Raw genomic sequence first — 8,238 nt, 5'->3', positions numbered from 1 at the left:
AAAAGAAATGGGTGGAAAAAAAAAAAACATCAATGACCTGTGAGACAACAAAAAGTAGCCTAACACATATGAAATTGAAGTTCCAGAATAAAATAATAGAAAATTTGAAAAATTTAGGCTGACAGCACAGAGGTGAATGGGCCAGCTGATTTAGAGAGGTGACAGCAGCAAAGAACCCGATACGGGCGAGGGAGGCCGGAGATGGCTTTGGCTGGAGGCGGCGCCTGCGAAGGCAGCGTGGGTGGCAGACCCGCCTCTCCAGCGGCCCTTCCTGATCCGAGTGATTGGCAGGACCGCGAGAGAGTGGCAAGTCGACTGTGTGTAAGAATATCATGGAGATGCTGGGACAGAACGAAGTAGACCACCAGCAGCAGAAGTTGGTCATCCCGAGCCAAGATAAGGTCCTGACAGTGGAACAGAAGGCCAAGGCTTTCGATAATGATTTGATGCACAGGACTGAAAAACATCGTGGAGGGCAAAACTGTTGAGGTCTCAACCTATGATTTTGTGACCCATGGTGGTCTAAGACCCCTTACAGACGTGGTCCTGTTTGAGGGCATCTCAGTGTTCTATAGCCAGGAGATCGGGGACATGTTCTACCTGCGCCTCTTTGTGGACACCAACTCCGATGTCACGCTGTCGAAAAGAGTTCTCCAGGACATGAACTGTGGAAAGGACCTAGAACAGATCCTGACCCAACACACCACCTTCGTGAAGCTAGCCTTCGAGGAGTTCTGCCTGCCGACGAAGAAATATGTCAACGTGATAATCCCTTGTGGGAATGACAATATGGTTGCCACCAATCTGATTGTGCAACACATCTAGGACATTCTGGATGGTGACATCTGCAAGTGGCACCATGGAGGGTCCAATGGGTGGAGCTACAAGAGAACGTTTCTAGAGCCAGGAGACCATCCTGGGGTGCTGACCCCGGGCAGCAGAGACCCCACTGAGGAGCAGTGCTCGGTCTCCCGCAGGCCCCCCAAGAGACGGCCACCTGCCCCTAAAAATGCACTGTCGCTTCCTCTCTCGCTCCAGTACTGCCAGAAGCGTTTGGGTCAGGGCATTCCTCATTAACACGGGGAACCGGGATGTGTCATACCTACTCACTTTGATGGGACACTGGCAGGCGTTCCTGGTGTTCGCATTTGCTTTTTCGCATTACGGAGTGTTAAGTCTGGAGGTCACTGGGAAGCGTTCCAGACTATGTGATGAACCCGTGGTATCTACTTCCAGAAGGAACACAAGTTACATATTTTTGGGAAGACTGAGGAAACAGCCTGGACACTGGCTATTTTGGTGTTTTTGACAGTGATCCCACAGAGACTTTCTACTGTGATCTGGTTGTCATACACATTTACATAAAACTGAAAGTGTGAACAAATAATACTTCCCTTTTTGTATGTTAAAAAAAATTTAAGGCTGAAATACTTCCAAATTTGATAAAAATTATAATCCCAGAGATTCAAGAAGCTCAATAAAACTTAAGTAGGAGAATGAAGAAAACAGACTAAAGCACAACTTAATCAACTTGTTGAAAATCAGCGATAAAGGTAAAATCTTTAAATATCACCAGAGAAAAAAGATGCATTAGATATAGCAGAATAAAAATAAAAATGGTTGCAAACTTGTCCTCTGAATCAATGCAAACTAGATACATTGGAGTGACATCTTTAAAGTACTAAAAACATAAACTCCTCTCAATCTAGAATTCCATACTCAGTGAAAAATATCTTTCAAAACTGAAAACAAAATAGACCTTTTTCAGGAAAAAAAAAACACTGAGGCAATTTATCACCTGCAAACTGGCACTATGAAAACTGTTGAAGATATTCTGTAGACAGGAAGAAAATCATACCAGATGAAAATATGGATCTATGCAAAGGAATAAAAAGCACTGCAAATGCTAAATATGTGAGTAAACAATTTTTAAATCTTTTTAAAAGATATTTGAGAGCAAGATGGCAGACTAGGTGGTCCCCCACTCATGTCCCCTCATAGCAACAATAATTTGGCAGACATCTACAGACAAAATATCTTTGTGGGAACTTCAGGATTCAGGTAGGAGCTTTTTGAAACCCTGCTGGAGCCCCAGACCAAGCAGGATGATTTTGAGAAGGTGGGCCTGTGCCCAGGTGGGAAGATACCAACCATGGCCCCAGCCACGGACCCAGACATAGCTCCATTCCCTTATGGATTCAGCTACAGCCCCATTTGGCCTCCGTCTTGCCAACAGCACCATCTGCCCAGCGACTCCCAAAATATTATGAGATTTACCTCCAGAAGCCTAACTAGGTTCCCACAGTAAATATCAGAGAAAACTGCCCCTTATGCTTCTAGCGGGAGTAAGGGGAAAGGAACCATTTTGAAATACACCAGAAGCATTCTGTTATATTTACAAAGGTTTTGCCCTAAGAAGAAACTAGTTATCCAGAGTCTAAGCCACTGGGATATTATCAGAGACTGAAAGACCTAGGGAAAGGGAAATAGCCAACTCCACACATTCTAGTCAACCTGTTCCTTCTAAGGGGGTAGAAAATTTGAGCAACTCATGGGAAGTTCACCATTCAAGGCACAGGGTTACTAAAAGACTGTTGTTACTTCTGCCTAGAGGACAAACATATGACTCCCCCTCTAAGGAATGCAGATGTACCAAGAGGGTCTAGCCATCAGCTGTAAGCAAGGATCTAGTCAAGACAGAGAGTCAGCACGAGGGAGGTCAAACACTAGGCAGCCAATATAGAATCATGGGACTGAGTTGCACCAGCTAGACTCATGGTGAGACTGAGTGAACACAAAGCAGAACCCTAATTCTTAACCCTAAACTCTATGAGGCTAATGGGAAAAGTAACAAGTCAGAAATATATAAATAGGGATATAAAACAAGGATCCAATTACTGAAAATGGAGTATAAGACAGCAATGTAATAACCAGGGTGACCATGCAGTCATAGAATTCCAGCATTAGTAAACAGGAAAGCGCTCTTTCAGAGCGTATTTGTACCAAGAGGGTCCAGCCATAGGCAGGCATTCATCTTGAAGGGTCATACTCAGAAATAAGGATGGTATGATTTTATTTCCTTCAGTTCCTGAGGCTCAGACTTAATTGGCAGGTTTAATTAGAAGACATTTTCTGCTTTCCTTCCTTTTTCCAGAATATATATGATTAAATGTCATGTAAGTCAGGATCTCCATATGCACCTTAGTTTGAGCCTTCTCAGTTTCCATCGATTGTAACTAAAGAAGTGATTCTCAAACGAATTATCTGAGGAGAAAGTGAGCCTCCACCTCAATAAACTTATGAGTGGACAATGCAAGACTGCTCTCAGAGAGTGGAACCATGAGATAATAAAATCAGCGCGTGATGGGTCACAGCAGAGACACACTAAATCGTCTTAAGGTTAATCTAACTCCCAGGCCTTTAGACTTGACTGAAAAGAATTAATACATATACAAATGGAATTACCCCCCACAGAAGTGTAGAAAAGAGATTATCTCTAATGCCAAGGTTGAAGGTCAAACACTGGCCTCTAGTTCATTCACTAAAGTTATGCCTCTCAGTAAACTTCTCTTGGCAATGCCAAAAAATCAGGTTATGCTGTCCATGAAAATATACACACACACCCCCCTTCCTGACACCCCTATCTGACACAAGAGCAATATACTTTATGAACAGTGGATCACAAACGTTAGTTTTTACACTCACCCATTGGACTGTCATTTGCAAAGGCTGGCAGACATCTACAACTCTTAATTTGGGGATGTTAAATACTCAGGGTAATAGTACTGGGGCCTTAGAAATAACAAAATGAGTTAAGTGAAGATACTGTCAAGCACCCTTTGGCATCATTGTCTGAAGTTTGTAGCTCATAGTTTTCCTTTAATTAAACTCTGCTTGCTCTATTCAGCTATTTAAATTACACAGACTATGATGTTCTGTCAAATGCTCTTAAGGATAACGTAAAATTTCCCTCACTAATTTCCGTCTTTCATTCAACATTTCTGTTCCGTTAACACAATGAGAGGCAGGAAAATGAGGTTCCTTTCTGGTTGATTTCTTAGCAATGTGAAGAGTGCAGTGCAAGCAACGTATGAACGGAAAATGAACTGTAAGGAAAGTTACGGTGAAGACATCTACAGCCCTGATTTCTTGTAACCCATTATGTTTTAGAAATTCAAAGGGTTTGTTTGAAAAGGTTCAAGTGCTTCTACAAACCCGAAACCCCTCATTGAAAGCTAGCTCTCATCTCTGAGCAGGAGGGTGTACCTGAACCCATCAGAGGAGTGGATTCACTGGAGCTTTCGGCTGAGATAGACAGCAGACACTCAGCTTGCCTTCAAGGGTCCTTGGTACACTTCACAGCCCCAAAGAAAGTGACCTAGCAAACTGGAGAATGGCTAAGTGAGGAAAGGTGTAAAACAGGCCATGCAAAATAAGTAATTAAGGGAGGAAAAAGGAGATCTTACACCAACAAGCACTGAAGAAGCCATGGCCTTCACGCTGAAGGGAGATATTCTGTCTCTGCATTAAATTTGAGGGCACAGATAACTAAGCTTGAGCACAGGAATAGCGATGAGAATTTTTGTTAAGCTTCTCTCTACTAATCAGCATAACAAATGTTCACGATTTTACCTTTTTTTTTCATTTTTCCCTGTTTCTTATTCTCTCTTCCTCTTCTTTAGCATTTTCCTGTCTACGGCTTTCTGAATTTCCTTCTCTGTGAGTCAGCCTCATCAGTGACCGGAGCCACCAGACCTAATTTAGCCCAGCTGGGGGTAATCAGACTAAACCAGGCACACCTGATTTGTATTACTAACTGCTTTATGGGAAAACATTGAAGTTTTTAGAAATTTTCTAGACATGCTCAAGAACTCTGTGCCCTGAGACTGGGTCCTCTTTGGGGTCTATTGTCAGGTGGGAACAAAGTGTTCCTGAATTTTGAGCTACTGCCCTTACTGGAGCAGATATTTCAGTAAATAACCTGGTACAAGATCCTGGGATTCCAAGTCAGAATTGTTGAGTTTTCTTATTCCTCGTTCTGACATCATCTCTATGAAAGTAACCTTGTACAACCTTTCCCTCTGGACCTCAATTTTCTCGTCTGAATTAGGAGAATTGACAGAGAAGGAGAGTAAGTTTTACCTTCTCTTACAATCACCACAGATTGTAAATGGTTGCTTGGTTCGCGGTGTTCTGAGGTAGTCTAAATGTCCTGGTTCAATATTGTCACTGTAGTCTGTTCTATTTGCATTATATCATAATGACTAATAGCAGTGGTTAAGAACACTGGATTTGGAATCAAAGCTTTCTGGACCCACTTATCAACTGCGTAAGCATTAACATGTTACTGAGCTTCTCTAAGCCTCTCTTTCCTTACCTGTAAAATGAGGAGAATAATATAACCTACCTTCTACAGTTGCTGTAAAACTGCATTAGATCGTTCATATAAAGTTCATAGCACTATGCCTCACAGTGCATAAGGCCATAGTATATATAGCAATTATCTGCCATGGGCAGAGGATTGAGGAGTGGTGCTTTACCAGTTACCATCCCTAAACCAAATACTTTCTAAGGTGCTTTCCAGTTCTTGACTTATGTTTTTGTGGATACCGAAACAGCACTGGTCGAGGCTTAGTCACCTTAGCAGCTTGTGTGATGGAATTTGTGGTAGGCCTAAGTGGATGTTGACAGTTTTCCTTGATTGGCTATTTCAGTTGTTTGCCATCTAGTTTTTGGAATTCTCTTAACTAGGCATGTCTCCCCACTCAAAAAGCAATTAGTTAGAACCAGAAGGTAAAAAAACAGGCAATTATGTTGAACTCAAAGATTAACTTTACATTGAACTGATTTATATCAGTTGATTTATAATTAAACTGATTATATCTTTTTATCTCTTTAATGAATCTAGTATTTTTGTGGTTTGGTGCAGTTACCACTTTCAAGTCAAACAATTCTAACTCTTACCCTTCTATAGATTCTGGAAAAATCAATCATTCGACACATTTTTTGAATGCCTATGCACTCAGGCATTGTTATATCCACTAAAGACTCAAAAGCATACAAGACATGGCTCTTAGAGCAAAAGAGCACAGAATCCGTAAGACACATTCTAGAAGAATTCTTGAGTTTTTCTAGCTCTGATTCCATATGTTTAACATATTAGTCCTTTACCCTCTATGGTCAGTATTCCCGCATTTACCCATATCCAGTTCCCTTTTCCTTTCTAGGTATAGGGTTAACTGCATTCTCACTCTCCCTTACAGATAGATGAGAACATGTGATTAAGTCTGGCTAATGAAATATGCATGGAAAAATTATGTGTCACCCCCTCCAAGGAAGTTAAGATTAGGTGAAAGTGCCCATGCTTTTTCTTTCCCAGACATTGGTGTTCCGGAAGCCCCCCAGCAGATATGGTAGCATTTAAAGGTGGACCATTCATTGAGCTGTGAACCTGCCATTCCTACCCTGTCTCACTGCCTATTTGTGTGGGATATGTAAACCAAACAAAATATAAGCCCTTGCTGTGTTAAATCACTGAGATTTTTAACTGTAGCATAGTACAGACTACGCTTAACTTTTTATTTTAAATAAAGGCTTCCAACCACAGAGAGAACATATTCTCACCTATGCATATTAACTCCCTTCTCTTCTTTTAACCAAATATTTGAGGTTGAAGAATATTTAAAACATCATTTCTGCAATATGGAGCACAAGCTAAAACACCGAGAAAATTTCAGTCTTATCACCAAATTCGTCTCTGTCCTACCTATATTTTATACACAGCAGTGCTTTTATATAATTGCTCAGCTTATCTGCTAAAGCTAGTAAATTGTGTGAATTATTTTTAGTACATTTAATACTAAAGTGGGCACATTTTGTGTCATGATAAATAAATCTAATTCTTCAAATCCTTTAAAAAAAACATGCTATTTTTACTTAGTTTTAGAGTCAAGAAATACCTGCGTCGATAATACAGGGCTTGGTTATGAGTTGACTTGAGAGTTTAATACAACATCACTAGTCTCCAGATCACGACCACATCCAAGGTCATTTCCTCTGTAGCATATTTGATATGTGTTGTTATAAGCAACTGCAATTGATTTCTGCAATTAAGATAATAGTATTCTTTTATGATTAGAAAGTTTCTGAGTATTCAAAATTTTGACCACTATTTTTTTTTATTAAAATTTTTTGGTGTGACACTGGTTAATTAAATCAAATAAGTTTCAATTTTATAATTCAACAATATGTCACATACACATGGCATTGCGTGTTCACCACCTAAAGTTAGATTTCCTTCCATCACCAAATATTTGACCCCTTTTGACCACTATTTTACAAAGAAAGACATAAATATATAAGTAATTCGTAAATGTTAAAGATAGAGATATCCACTATTTTTATATACTAAAAAGTGATGTGATAAGTTTTAAAATACATTTACAGTTCATGTTGATTTTTGCATGTGTTTATAATCTATAAAAGACCTAAACAAAATTAGTGATTTTCTTTTTATGATTGTTTCTCTTACGCACCTGGTATATATCTACATAAAATCAAACTCCAGGTGGAAGTGGAAACGCTCAGTAAAATACTTGTATATTTTGCTTCTCCATACCACCACGTGACTATTCAGAGACATTTGTATAATTGGTAATGTTCTAAACTTTTATAGTCAACTCATGAAACTTACAACCTAGTTTTGTATATATGACCGGAAACTAGAAATCAATCCACAGCCAAGCTCATACCTCTATTAAAGCCCTTATTGCCTTGTATCAAAGTAAACCCTATGTATACATGTCTCTCTTTATGAGGATAGTATGAGCTCCTTGAGTTTTGCCTAGTATCTGTCTCTACCTTCAGTACACCCCCTCCTCACCAGATGTATTTTCCCATCCAGCAGCCAGTAATCTCCAACACTTTAATGGTCTTCTATTAACAAGAGGTGTAATGTCCAAGCTCCTAATCAGCCATTCAAGTTCCTCTAAGATCTGGTCTTTGGCTACCCCTCTAGGTCCAGCTATTATTCTCCTGCCCCCAACCAAACCCCCTATGTGAGGTCCATCAAAGCGTGGGCCACAAATTAACCCTATGAGATTTGGCTTGATGTCACCTCTCAGGGAAGCCTTCTCCAACTCCTGAGTAGGACTGGAAGCCCCTCTTTGGTGGTCCAGCACTTATCCCCTCCACGGTACTTATTTCCGTGCATAACAATTGTCTGTCTCTTTGTCTATT

The 8,238-nt window shown here is 40.3% G+C and overlaps 1 pseudogene; it reads left to right on the top strand.

Moving 5' to 3' along the window:
- The first annotated feature begins 201 nt into the window (after positions 1–201).
- On the top strand, positions 202–842 carry LOC120605440 (uridine-cytidine kinase 1-like; annotated as a pseudogene).
- Positions 843–8,238: the final 7,396 nt, after the last annotated feature.

The sequence above is a fragment of the Pteropus medius genome, unplaced genomic scaffold (genome assembly GCF_902729225.1).
Source record: "Pteropus medius unplaced genomic scaffold, Ma_sr-lr_union100, whole genome shotgun sequence".
NCBI lineage: Eukaryota > Metazoa > Chordata > Mammalia > Chiroptera > Pteropodidae > Pteropus > Pteropus medius.
Note: the sequence above shows the minus strand (reverse complement) of the source record. Positions and strands in the feature narration are given on the sequence as shown.